At 40.7% G+C, this 13,630-nt stretch overlaps 1 non-coding gene across 1 annotated transcript; it reads left to right on the forward strand.

The window, feature by feature from the left end:
* The first annotated feature begins 206 nt into the window (after positions 1–206).
* LOC112782063 (small nucleolar RNA R71) lies at positions 207–310 on the forward strand. Its single transcript, XR_003192805.1, has one exon. It is a non-coding gene; the product is annotated as a small nucleolar RNA R71 (small nucleolar RNA).
* Positions 311–13,630: the final 13,320 nt, after the last annotated feature.

The raw sequence follows: 13,630 nt of genomic DNA on the forward strand, positions 1-13,630 counted from the left end.
CATTGTTTAGCTCCATTACTCCTCTTGTGTTCCCTCTTTCGGAAGCATAGAAGAAGTCGTTCTCTGCTACTGTTTCAATAACATCTATGGCTTCCTTAATAGTCTTCTTCTTGTTCAAAGATCCTCCGGATGAATGGTCTACGGCCTTCTTTGACTCATAAGAGAGTCCTTCATAGAAAATGTGCAGCTGCACCCATTCGTTGAACATGTTAGGTGGACACCTCCTTGTTAAGTCCTTGAACCTCTCCCATGCTTCATATAGAGTCTCACCATCTTGTTGCCTGAAAGTTTGGACCTCAGCTCTCAGCCTATTGATTCGTTGAGGAGGGTAAAATCTTGCTAAAAATTTGTTCACCACGTCTTCCCAAGTTGTCAAGCTTTCCCTTGGGAAGGATTCCAGCCACTTGGCTGCTTTATCCCTAAGTGAGAATGGAAACAAGAGCAGTCTATAGGTATCAGGATGAACACCATTAGACTTCACTGTGTCACATATTCTCAGGAAGGTGGTCAAATGTTGATTGGGGTCTTCTTGAACACCTCCTCCAAACGAACAGTTGTTCTGAACAAGGGTGATGAGCTGTGGTTTAAGTTCAAAATTGTTGGCATGGATTGTTGGCTTTTGGATACTACTTCCACAATTGCCTGGGTTTGGATTGATGTAAGAGCCCAAAACTCTTCTATCCTCCCCAGCATGATTTGCTCTACCTCCTCCCCCATGGTTGTGATCCTCTTCTTCATGATGGTTTTCCATGTTGTCTTCCATGTTTGTTTCAAAGAATTCCTCTTCTTCCTCAGCACCAACCACTTTCTTTCCTCTTGCCTCCCTCCTTAATCTAAGGAAGGTCCTCTCAGGTTCAGAATCGAAGGAAGTTGAAGCCCCGCTTCTTCTCCCTGTCATACAACCATCAAGTGCAAGCAAGAAAAGATAGGTGTAGAAAGTATTTGTGTCAGAATTACTGTTAGTTGTGGGTGATGCAATATATCAAACAGTTAGTGGGTTAGCACACAGAATTGAAAATAACAAAGTAAAAACAAAAGAGTAGAGGGGGAAGGGAAGAAGTTAAAATAAAACAAAAAGTAAATCACTCAAACAGAAAATGAAATTCACAAAATAAAAATGCTCAATCTAGTGATCTTCCAATTTAATCATTGTTGATGCACAATCAATCCCCGGCAACGGCGCCATAAACTTGATACGGGGAAAACTTGTCTCTCAACAAATCTCCCTTTCGGCAAGTGTACCGAATTTGTCGTCAAGTAAAAACTCACAATAGAGTGAGGTCGAATCCCACAGGGATTGATTGATCAAGCAACTTTAATTAGAAGAATGTTCTAGTTGAGCGAATCCAGAATTTGGGTTGAGAGTTGCAGAAAATAAAATGGCGGGAATGTAAATAACAGAAAAGTAAATGCTAGAATTAAAGGACTGGAAGTAAATGACTGAAAATAAATTGCAGAATTGTAAATGGGAATGGGGGATTTGCTCATAAAAGTAAATGGCAGAAATTAAAGAGAATGGGTAAGATCAGAGATGGGGAGTTCATTGGGCTTAGGAGATGTTGCAATTCTCCGGATCAAGTTCATTTTCATCTCTTCCTCAATCAATGCACTCATTGATCTCCTTGGCAATCTTAAGTGATTGAATTACAATTTCTTGCAATTCAATCTCTCAAATCTTGATCAATAGCCAATTCCTTGGTCAATTGCTCATGAGAAGAGATAAAGTATGGTCACTGATTATACCACATGCATTTCCCAAATCAAGTATTGAGAGGGTTATAGTCACATACCCATCCAAACCCAATTTGGTCCAGCATGAGAAAGCATTTCTAGCTTGATCTCTTCATTCCTCTTTCAAAGTTCAAAAGAGATCCAAGTTTAAATAGCTTCTCTTCCAAGATAACTACTCAATGGGATGAAGATCGAAAGCTTTCAAGTAAAATCAAGAGAAAAGATAGAAGAAGAATAATGAAAATTAGTATTGATCCATCAAATTACAACAGAGCTCCCTAACCCAATGAAAGGGGTTTAGTTGTTCATAGCTCTTGAAAATGAAAACAAAGATGGAGAATACATCATAAAACTAGAAAATGCAGAGAAGATAAAATACAGAGAGTAGTTCTCTTTTTCCAGCTTTTCCAGAACTCCTTAACAATTCAAAGCTACTCCTATATATACTACTCTTCTCAGCTTCTAGTTTGTTCTTCAAGTCTTGGGCCTTTGGATCTTGAGTTTGAAGCAGTTCTTTTCTTCATTTGGGCTTGGCTTTACTTGTAGAGAGAAAGTGCTAAGTGGGCAGAGACTTTAGCTCAGGGCGTTAGGAGTGTTAACATTTAGTGAAAGTATAAGTTCGAGAACGTTAGTGACACTTAACATTTTCACTAACGTTCCAATGTACCCCCTTGCCTCACGTTAGAGCCCACGTTAACTAGGTTAACGTGGCTTCTAACGTGGCTTTTCCAACCATTGAGAACGTTAGTGACACTTAACATTTTCACTAATGTTCCAATGTGCCTGGTGCACAAATTGTGAATCACACTTTTCACAACTCGTACCACTGACCAGCAAGTGCACTGGGTCGTCCAAGTAATACCTCACGTGAGTAAGGGTCGAATCCCACGGAGATTGTTGGTTTGAAGCAATCTATGGTTATCTTGTAAATCTTAGTCAGGAAGTCAATTATGTTTATCAGTTGAATTGCAAATAAACAAGAGAGCATGGATTAAAGGTTACTTGTTATGCAGTAATGGAGAATATGTTGGAGTTTTGGAGATGCCTTGTCTTCTGAATCTCTGCTTTCCTCTGTCTTCTTGTTCACGCACGCACGTCCTCCTATGGCAAGCTGTGTGTTGGTGGATCACCGTTGTCAATGGCTACCTTCCATCCTTCCAGTGAAAACTACGCTCACGCGCTCTGTCACAGCACGGCTAATCACCGGTTGGTTCTCGATCTGGTTGCAATAGAATCCCTTGATTCCTTTGCGTTTGTCACTAACGCCTAGCCTTCAGGAGTTTGAAGCTCGTCACAGTCATTCAATCCTTGAATCCTACTCGGAATACCACAGACAAGGTTTAGACTTTCCGGATTCTCATGAATACCGCCATCTATTCTAGCTTATACCACGAAGATTCTGATTAAGAGATCTAAGAGATACTCATTCAATCTAATATAGAACGGAGGTGGTTGTCAGGCACACGTTCATGGGTTGAGAATGGTGATGAGTGTCACAGATCATCACCTTCATCACAGTTAAGCGCGAATGAACATCTTAGATAGGAACAAGCGTGTTTGAATAGAAAACAGAAATACTTGCATTAATTCATCGAGACACAGCAGAGCTCCTCACCCCCAACAATGGAATTTAGAGACTCATGCCATCAAAGAGTACAAAGTTCAGATCTAAAATGTCATGAGATACAAAATAAGTCTCTAAAAGTTGTTTAAATACTAAACTAGTAGCCTAGGTTTACAAAAAATGAGTAAACTATGATAGATGATGCAGAGATCCACTTCTGGGGCCCACTTGGTGTGTGCTGGGGCTGAGATTTAAGCAACTCACGTGCAGAGGCCATTTGTGGAGTTGAACGCCAGTTTATGTGCCAGTTTGGGCGTTCAACTCCAGCTTTTGATCCTTTTCTGGCGCTGGACGCCAGAATTGGGCAGAGAACTGGCGTTGAACGCCAGTTTACGTCATCTATCCTCGTGCAAAGTATGGACTCTTATATATTGATGGAAAGCCCTGGATGTCTACTTTCCAACGCAATTGGAAGCATGCCATTTCGAGTTCTGTAGCTCCAGAATATCCACTTTGAGTGTAGGGAGGTCAGAATCCAACAACATCAGCAGTCCTTTTTCAGCCTGAATCAGATTTTCGCTCAGCTCCTTCAATTTCAGCCAGAAAAATACCTGAAATTACAGAAAAACACACAACTCATAGTAAAGTCCAGAAATATGAATTTTTCCTAAAAACTAATGAAAATAGACTAAAAACTAACTAGAACATACTCAAAACTATATGAAATTAACCCCAAAAAGCGTATAAAATATCCGCTCATCACAACACCAAACTTAAACTGTTGCTTGTCCTCAAGCAACTAGACAAATAAAGTAGAAGACTAATAGGTTGAGAAGCAATAATATCTCAGAGTTTTTGAGTGAAGCTCAGATTCTAATTTGATGAGTGGGACTGGTAGCTTTTTGCTTCTGAACAGTTTTGGCATCTCACTTTATCCATTGAAGCTCAGAGTGATTGGCATCTATAGGAACTTAGAACTCAGACAGTGTTATTGATTCTCCTATTTCAGTGTGATGATTCTTGAACACAACTATTTTATGAGTCTTGGCCGTGGCCCTAAGCACTTTGTTTTCCAGTATTACCACCGGATACATAAATGCCACAGACACATAATTGGGTGAACCTTTTAGATTGTGACTCAGCTTTGCTAAAGTCCCCAATTAGAGGTGTCCAGGGTTCTTAAGCACACTCTTCTTTTTGCCTTGGACCTTGACTTTAACCGCTCAGTCTCAAGTTTTCACTTGACACCTTCACGCCACAAGCACATGGTTAGGGACAGCTTGGTTTAGCCGCTTAGACCAGGATTTTAGTCCTTTAGGCCCTCCTATCCACTGATGCTCAAAGCCTTGGGATCCTTTTTATTTGCCCTTGCCTTTTGGTTTTAAGGGCTATTAGCTTTTTGCTCTTGCCTCTTGGTTTTAAGAGCTTTTGGCTTTTTCTGCTTGCTTTTTCTTTTTCTTTCTAATTTTTTTTCTGCAAGCTTTGTTCTTTGCTGCTTTTTCTTGCTTCAAGAATCATTTTTATGATTTTTAAGATTATCAATAACATGTCTCATGTTCATCATTCTTTCAAGAGCCAACATATTTAACAGTCTTAAACAACAAATTCAAAAGATATATGCACTGTTCAAGCATTCATTCAGAAGACAGAAAGCATTGCCACCACATTTAACTAATTAGAATTTCTCTTATTAAAACTCGAAATTTTATTGCCTCTTATTCAAAAGATCTACTACTTTATTCATGTTTGCTGATGATGAGAAAAATAAACTATAGCTTAATTGGAGATAAAATCAAAATAGATACTAATTACTACTATATGACTCCTAAGGTAAACTTCTATAAGGACACTGTCACAGAGTTAAGGCAGAAATTGGAAATTAACAACCTTTATTCTGGGGGAACGGGGGTTCCTCTGATCCTAGGGGTGCTTGGTCCTGCAAGAGAAGACTTTTGGCGCTTCAATTCCCTTAAGTCACGTCCTTGCTCCTCTTGTTCTTTAAACATATAGGTCAGCATTTGACTGTGTTCCTTCTGTTCTTTTATTATTTGCTCCATAGCTTCCCGTATCTTGGTAACAGACGTCTCAAGATACTCCCAGTATTCAGATTGAAGGATCTCTGGGAGGAATTCCTGTGCTCTCTTCTTGATGGGATCATCCTGTGCTTGTTGTTTTTCCATTGATGCTTTGGTGATTGGCTTCTCAATTGAGATATACTCAGTTATTCCCATCCTTACTCCAGCGTCCTTGCAGAGCAGAGAAATCACGCTTGGATAAGCCAACCTGGCCTCTTTAGAATTTTTGTTAGCAATTTTGTAGATTTCAGCTGAAATCAGCTGATGAACCTCCACTTCCTTTCCCATCATGTTGCAATGGATCATCACTGCTCTTTTAATTGTGACTTCAGAACGGTTGCTAGTAGGCAACAGAGAATGCCCAATGAAGTCTAGCCAGCCTCTGGCGACTGGTTTGAGATCCTCTCTCTTGAGTTGATTTGGGACACCCTTTGTGTTGGTGGTCCACCTGGCTCCAGGGATACATATGTCCTCTAGAATCTTATTCAGGCCCATGTCTGCTCTCATCATCCTCCTGTTGAAGGAGTCTGGATCATCCTTTAGCTGAGGTAGCTTTAAGATCTCCCTGATCCGGTCAGGGTGGGTATGAACAATCTTTCCTCTGACTATGGTCCGATAGTCATAGAAGACAGTTCCAGATAGTTTCTGCTTGTCAGTTTGCCACATATTAGAATAGAACTCCTGGACCATGTTCCTTCCCACTTTCGTTTCAGGATTAGCTAGGACTTCCCAGTTCTTGATTTGAATTTGCTCCTGGATCTCCGGATATTCATCTTCTTTCAGATCGAATCTAACTTCCGGGATCACTGATCTCAGACCCATTATTTTAAGATAATGGTCTGAATGTTCTTTAGATAAGAACTTCCCTTGATTCGAAAGTGGTTTTGGAACGCTCTCTTTCTTGCCTCTTGGAGTGGGTTGTTTTCCTTTAGGAGCCATAATCTTAGTGATCGCGGATAAGCACACCAAACTTAGAGGTTTGCTTGTCCTCAAGCAAAAGAAAAGGAAGGAGAGGGATAGAAGGAGAGCTAGCTGCAATTGTTGATGGGAGAGGAGGGAGGCCGAACTCAAATTTATAAGGGGGGGAGGGTGGGTTTTCGAAAAAAAGAGATAAAGATATGATAAAAAGATTTATTTGGAAAAGATAAGATAGAAGATATGATAAGAGAAGATATAGTTTAAAATTGAGAGGATATGAAAGATTTTTGAGAAAGATAGATTTAATTTTTGAAAAAGATAAAGTGGAGGTTTTGAAAAAGATATTGATGAGTTGAAAAAGATAGATTTGTAAAAAAAATTTTTGAAAAGAGTTGGATTGAATTTGCAAAGATGCCTGGTGCTTATGGATTAAAATACATTTGATATTTGTAGTGGTAGGGTTTTTAGAAATTATGGAATTTAGAAATCAGGGTTCTTGACATGTTTATGTAAAATCATGCATTGAAACATAAAATTTGAAATTAGAATGGAAAAACGTGTGGAAAAAATGAATTTGGCTCCTCCCTGCCTTCCTGGCGTTTGAACGCCCAAACACTGCCTGTTTTGGGCGTTCAGCGCCCAAATGCTGCTCTCCTGGGCGTTCAACGCCCAGCTGCTGCCATTACTGGCGTTCAACGCCCAGTGGGTGCCCATTTCTAGCGTTGAACGCCCAGATTGCTACCATCACTGGCGTTCAGCGCCCAGTGGATGCCCATTTTGGGCGTTGAACGCCCAAAATGCACTTTTACTGGTATTTTCTTGCCAGTGAGCTCTTTTTCTCTGTTTTGTGTGCCGAGGTCTTCTGTAAATGATTCCTCTGCTTAGTGTCAGTGAACTTTATATAAACAAATAAAAATAAAAATAAAAGTAGGGCAAAATGCTTAGAGGATTGTTGCCCCATGGCTGGGTTGCCTCCCAGCAAGCGCTTCTTTATTGTCTTTAGCTGGACCTTGCTGAGCTTTTAATCTAGCTTCAGCCTTGAGCATTCTTGCTCAATGTTGCCTTCAAGATAGTGCTTGATTCTCTGTCCATTGACAATGTACTTCTTATCAGAATCAATATCTTAAAGCTCCACATAACCATATGGTGATACACTTGTAATCACGTATAGTCCCCTCCACCGGAATTTCAGTTTCCCGGGGAATAGCCTGAGTCTAGAGTTAAACAACAGAACCTTCTGTCCTGGTTCAAAGATTCTAGATGACAGCTTTCTGTCATGCCACTTTTTTTATTTTTCTTTATAAAGCTTGGCATTTTCGAAGGCTGTGAATCTGAATTCCTCTAGCTCATTTAGCTGGAGCAATCGTTTTTCTCCTGCTAGTTTGGCATCAAAGTTTAGGAATCTGGTTGCCCAGTAGGCCTTATGTTCCAGTTCCACGGGCAGGTGACATGCCTTACCATACACGAGTTGGTATGGAGAAGTCCCTATAGGGGTCTTGAATGCTGTCCTATAAGCCCACAGAGCATCATCCAAGTTCCGTGCCCAATCCTTTCTACGGGTATTTACTGTCCGTTCCAGGATTCTCTTTAATTCTCTATTAGAGACTTCAGCTTGCCCATTGGTTTGTGGATGATATGGAGTGGCCACCTTGTGGCGAATCCCATACCGAACCATGGCAGAGTAAAGCTGTTTATTGCAGAAGTGAGTGCCCCCATCGCTGATGAGTACTCTAGGGACACCAAACCTGCTAAAGATATGTTTTTGGAGGAACTTCAGCACTGTTTTAGTATCATTGGTGGGTGTGGCAATGGCCTCAACCCATTTTGATACATAGTCAACTGCTACCAGAATATAAGTGTTTGAGTATGATGGTGGGAAAGGTCCCATGAAGTCAATTCCCCATACGTCAAACAACTCAATTTCCAAGATTCCTTGTTGAGGCATGGCGTAACCATGAGGCAGATTACCAGCTCTTTGGCAACTGTCACAGTTACGTACAAACTCTCGGGAATCTTTATAGAGTGTGGGCCAATAGAAGCCACATTGGAGGAACTTGGTGGCTGTTTGTTCACCTCCGAAATGGCCTCCATATTGAGATCCATGGCAATGCCACAAGATCCTCTGTGCTTCTTCTCTAGGCACACACCTACGGATTATTCCGTCTGCACATCTCTTAAAGAGATAGGGTTCATCCCACAAGTAGTACTTTGCATCAGTAATTAATTTCTTCTTTTGTATCCTGTTGTACTCCTTGGGTATGAACCTTGCAGCTTTATAGTTTGCAATATCGGCAAACCATGGTGCTTCCTGAATGGCAAATAAATGCTCATCAGGAAACGTCTCAGAGATCTCAAGAAAGGGGGGGACGTCCCTTCCACTGGCTCTATCCGGGACAGATGATCAGCCACTTGGTTCTCTGTCCCTTTTCTGTCTCTTATTTCTATATCAAACTCTTGCAGAAGCAATACCCATCTGATGAGCCTGGGTTTTGAATCCTGCTTTGTGAGTAGATATTTAAGAGCAGCATGGTCAGTATACACAATCACTTTTGATCCTACTAAGTATGATCTGAACTTGTCAATGGCGTAAACCACTGCAAGTAATTCTTTTTCTGTGGTTGTGTAATTTTTCTGGGCATCATTTAGAACGCGACTGGCATAATAAATGACATGCAGAAGCTTGTCATGCCTCTGTCCCAATACTGCACCAATGGTATGATCACTGGCATCACACATTAGCTCAAATGGTAACGTCCAGTCTGGTGCAGAAATGACTGGTGCTGTGACCAACTTAGCTTTCAGCGTTTCAAACGCCTGCAGGCACTCTGTGTCAAACACAAATGGCGTGTCAGCAGCTAGCAGATTGCTTAGAGGTTTTGCGATTTTTGAAAAATCCTTTATAAACCTCCTATAGAATCTTGCATGCCCCAGAAAGCTTCTGATTGCCTTAACATTGGCAGGTGGTGGTAATTTTTCAATTACCTCTATTTTTGCTTGATCCACCTCTATTCCCTTGTTTGAGATTTTATGCCCAAGGACAATTCCTTCAGTCACCATGAAGTGACACTTTTCCCAGTTTAAAACTAGGTTGGTTTCTTGGCATCTTTTTAGAACAAGTTTCAGGTGATCAAGACAGGAGCTGAATGAGTCTCCATATACTAAGAAGTCATCCATGAAGACTTCCAGAAATTTTTCCACCATATCAGAGAAAATAGAGAGCATGCATCTCTGGAAGGTTGCAGGCGCATTACATAGCCCAAATGGCATCCTTCTATAAGCAAACACTCCAGATGGACATGTGAATGCTGTTTTCTCTTGATCTTGGGGATCTACTGCAATCTGGTTATAGCCTGAGTATCCATCCAAAAAGCAGTAATAATCATGACCTGCTAGTCTTTCTAGCATCTGGTCTATGAATGGTAAAGGAAAATGATCCTTTCTGGTGGCTGTATTGAGTCTTCTATAGTCAATACACATGCGCCACCCTGTAACTGTTCTTGTAGGAACCAGTTCATTTTTTTCATTATGAATCACTGTCATGCCTCACTTTTTTGGGACGACTTGGACAGGGCTCACCCAGGGGCTATCAGAAATAGGATAAATAATCCCAGCCTCTAGTAGCTTGGTGACCTCTTTCTGCACCACTTCTTTCATGGCTGGATTTAGCCGCCTTTGTGGTTGAACCACTGGTTTAGCATTATCCTCCAATAAGATTTTGTGCATGCATCTAGCTGGGCTTATGCCCTTAAGGTCACCTATGGACCACCCAAGTGCTGTCTTGTGTGTCCTTAGCACCTGAATAAGTGCCTCCTCTTCCTGTGAATTTAAAGCAGAGCTTATGATCACTGGAAAAGTGTCACCTTCTCCCAGAAACGCATATTTCAAGGATGGTGGTAATGGCTTGAGCTCGGGTTTAGGAGGTTTCTCTTTTTCTAGAAGAAATTTCAGAGGCTCTTTCATGTCCTCTGAATCCTCTAAATCAGGCTGAACATCTTTAAAGATGTTTTCCAACTCTGATTCAAGACTCTCAGCCATGTTGATCTCTTCTACCAAAGAGTCAATAAGATCAACTTTTATGCAGTCTTTTGATGTGTCTGGATGCTGCATGGCTTTGACAGTGTTCAGCTTGAACTCATCATCATTGACTCTCAGGGTTATTTCCCCCAGTTGCTAGGAAGGGTCTTCCTAGAATGAGAGTAGCACTCTTGTGCTCCTCCATCTCCAGCACAACAAAGTCAGTGGGAAAGGCGAATGGCCCAACTCTGACAATCATGTCTTCAATCATGCCTGATGGGTATTTAGTAGAACCATCAGCAAGTTGGAGACAGATCCGGGTTGGTTTAACTTCTTCAGTTAAGCCAAGCTTTCTGATAGTGGATGCTGGTATTAGGTTGATACTTGCCCCAAGATCGCATAAAGTTGTCTTGGTGCAATTACCTTCTAATATGCATGGTATCAGAAAACTCCCAGGGTCTTTAAGCTTTTCAGGAAAGCTTTTCAGAATGACTGCACTGCACTCTTCAGTGAGGAGAACTCTTTTTGTTTCTCTCCAATCCTTCTTATGACTCAAGATCTCTTTCATGAACTTGGCATAAGAAGGTATTTGCTCAAGTGCTTCTGCAAATGGAATCTTTATTTCAAGAGTCCTGAGATAATCTGCAAAGCGAGCAAATTGCTTATCCTGCTCCTCTTTCCGGAGTTTTTGAGGATAAGGTATCTTGGCTTTATATTCTTCAACCTTAGTTGCTGCAGGTTTATTGCCTACAGAAGTGGTTGAAGAAGCCTTTTTAGAGGGGTTGTTATCAGCATTTGTGTGTGTCTGATCCCTCACTGGCGATTGAGTGCCAGAGTTAGAAGCTGGAGTGAAACTAGACGCCGGCTCCTTGTCTGCTCCTGGCGTCTGAACGCCAGAACTGTGCCCATTTTGGGCGTTCAGCGCCAGGTCTTGCCCATTTTGGGCGTTCAACGCCAGATCCTTGCCCATTTCTGGCGTTGAACGCCAGTCCTGCCTTGTTTCTGGCGTTGAACGCCAGTCCTGAGCATGGTCTGGGCATTCAGCGCCAGCCTTCCACCAATTTTCTGGCGTTTTAGTTCCAGAATTACTTTTCCCTGGGCTCTTACTGTCCTCAGGTGAAATTTGGGTGGTTTGCTCATTTCTTAGCTTTTTGCTGCCTTGAGGTGGGGTATTTAATGTTTTCCCACTTCTTAGTTGAACTGCTTGGCATTCTTCTGCTATTTGCCTTGACAGCTGCTGCTTTGTTTGCTTAAACTGTTCGTCCATATGTATATTAGCCATCCTTGTCTCTTGTAATCTATCTTTGAATTCGGCTAATTGCTTTGTTAGGAAGTCCAATTGCTGATTGAATTCAGTAGCTTGTTTCACAGGACTGAGTTCAGTAGTTGCTGTTTTAACCTCTTCTTTCATGGAAGGGTCACTGCTTAGGTACAGATGCTGATTTCTGGCAACTGTATCAATGAGCTCTTGAGCCTCTTCAATTGTCTTTCTCATGTGGATAGATCCACCAGCTGAGTAATCAAGAGACATCTGAGCTCCTTCTGCAAGCCCATAATAAAATATGTCTAACTGAACCCACTCTGAAAACATTTCAGAGGGGCATTTTCGTAGCATCTCTCTGTATCTTTCCCAGGCATCATAAAGAGATTTATTATCTCCTTGTTTAAAGCCTTGGATGTCCAACCTTAGCTGTGTCATCCGTTTTGGGGGAAAGTACTGATTCAGGAATTTTTCTGTCAGCTGTTTTCATGTCTTTATGCTAGCCTTAGGTTGGTTATTCAACCACCTCTTAGCTTGATCTTTTACAGCAAATGGAAACAGTAATAGTCTGTAGACATCCTGATCTATTTCTTTATCATGTACTGTGTCAGTAATTTATAAAAATTGTGCCAGAAACTCTGTAGGTTCTTCCTGTGGAAGACTGGAATACTGGCAGCTTTGCTGCACCATGATAATGAGCTGAGGATTCAACTCAAAGCTACTGACTCCAATGGAGGGTATGCAGATACTACTCCCATATGAAGCAGTAGAGGGGTTAGAATATGACCCCAGAGTCTTCCTGGACTGTTCATTTCCGCTTAGGTCCATGATGGAGAAAGGGAGATGATGTAAAATAGAAGAAATATTTTTATTTATTTATTTATATATTTATTTCGAAAATAAAATAAATCAAAATAAAATAAATAAAAATGAGTAAAAGATTTTCGAAAAAGTGAGGAGAGAGAAAGTGGTTAGGAGATTTTGAAAAAGATATGATGATTTTTGAAAAAGGTTTTAAATTTTGAAATAAAAGTCTGAATTTTTAAAGGAGAGAGAAAAACAATAAGATAACACAGGATTTAAAATTTTTAGATCTGAGGTTCCTTATTTTCGAAAATTTTGGGGGGGAAAAACACTAAGGAACACCAAACTTAAAAATTTTAAGATCAAGACACAAGGAAAACTTAAGAACACTTTGAAGATTCACAAGAACACAAAGGAAGAACACCAAACTTAAAATTTTTAGAAAACTAAAATAAATTTTCGAAAAACACAGAAAAATCAACAAGAAACACCAAACTTAAAGTTTGGCACAGGATTTAATAGAAAAATTAATTTTTTGGAAAAATATTTTAAAAAGAAAATAAGGATTCTAGGATTCTAACACAACAATAAAAAGAGACTCTAAACAAAAAAGAGAAATTTTTCCTAATCTAAGCAACAAAATAAACAGTTAGTTGTCCAAACTCGAACAATCCCTGGCAACGGCGCCAAAAACTTGGTGCACAAATTGTGAATCACACTTTTCACAACTCGTACCACTGACCAGCAAGTGCACTGGGTCGTCCAAGTAATACCTCACGTGAGTAAGGGTCGAATCCCACAGAGATTGTTGGTTTGAAGCAATCTATGGTTATCTTGTAAATCTTAGTCAGGAAGTCAATTATGTTTATCAGTTGAATTGCAAATAAACAAGAGAGCATGGATTAAAGGTTACTTGTTATGCAGTAATGGAGAATATGTTGGAGTTTTGGAGATGCCTTGTCTTCTGAATCTCTGCTTTCCTCTGTCTTCTTGTTAACGCACGCACGTCCTCCTATGGCAAGCTGTGTGTTGGTGGATCACCGTTGTCAATGGCTACCTTCCATCCTTCCAGTGAAAACTACGCTCACGCGCTCTGTCACAGCACGGCTAATCACCGGTTGGTTCTCGATCTGGTTGGAATAGAATCCCTTGATTCCTTTGCGTTTGTCACTAACGCCCAGCCTTCAGGAGTTTAAAGCTCGTCACAATCATTCAATCTTTGAATCCTACTCGGAATACCACAGACAAGGTTTAGACTTTCCG

The sequence above is a fragment of the Arachis hypogaea genome, chromosome 19 (assembly GCF_003086295.3).
Source record: "Arachis hypogaea cultivar Tifrunner chromosome 19, arahy.Tifrunner.gnm2.J5K5, whole genome shotgun sequence".
In the NCBI taxonomy this organism is placed as follows: domain Eukaryota; kingdom Viridiplantae; phylum Streptophyta; class Magnoliopsida; order Fabales; family Fabaceae; genus Arachis; species Arachis hypogaea.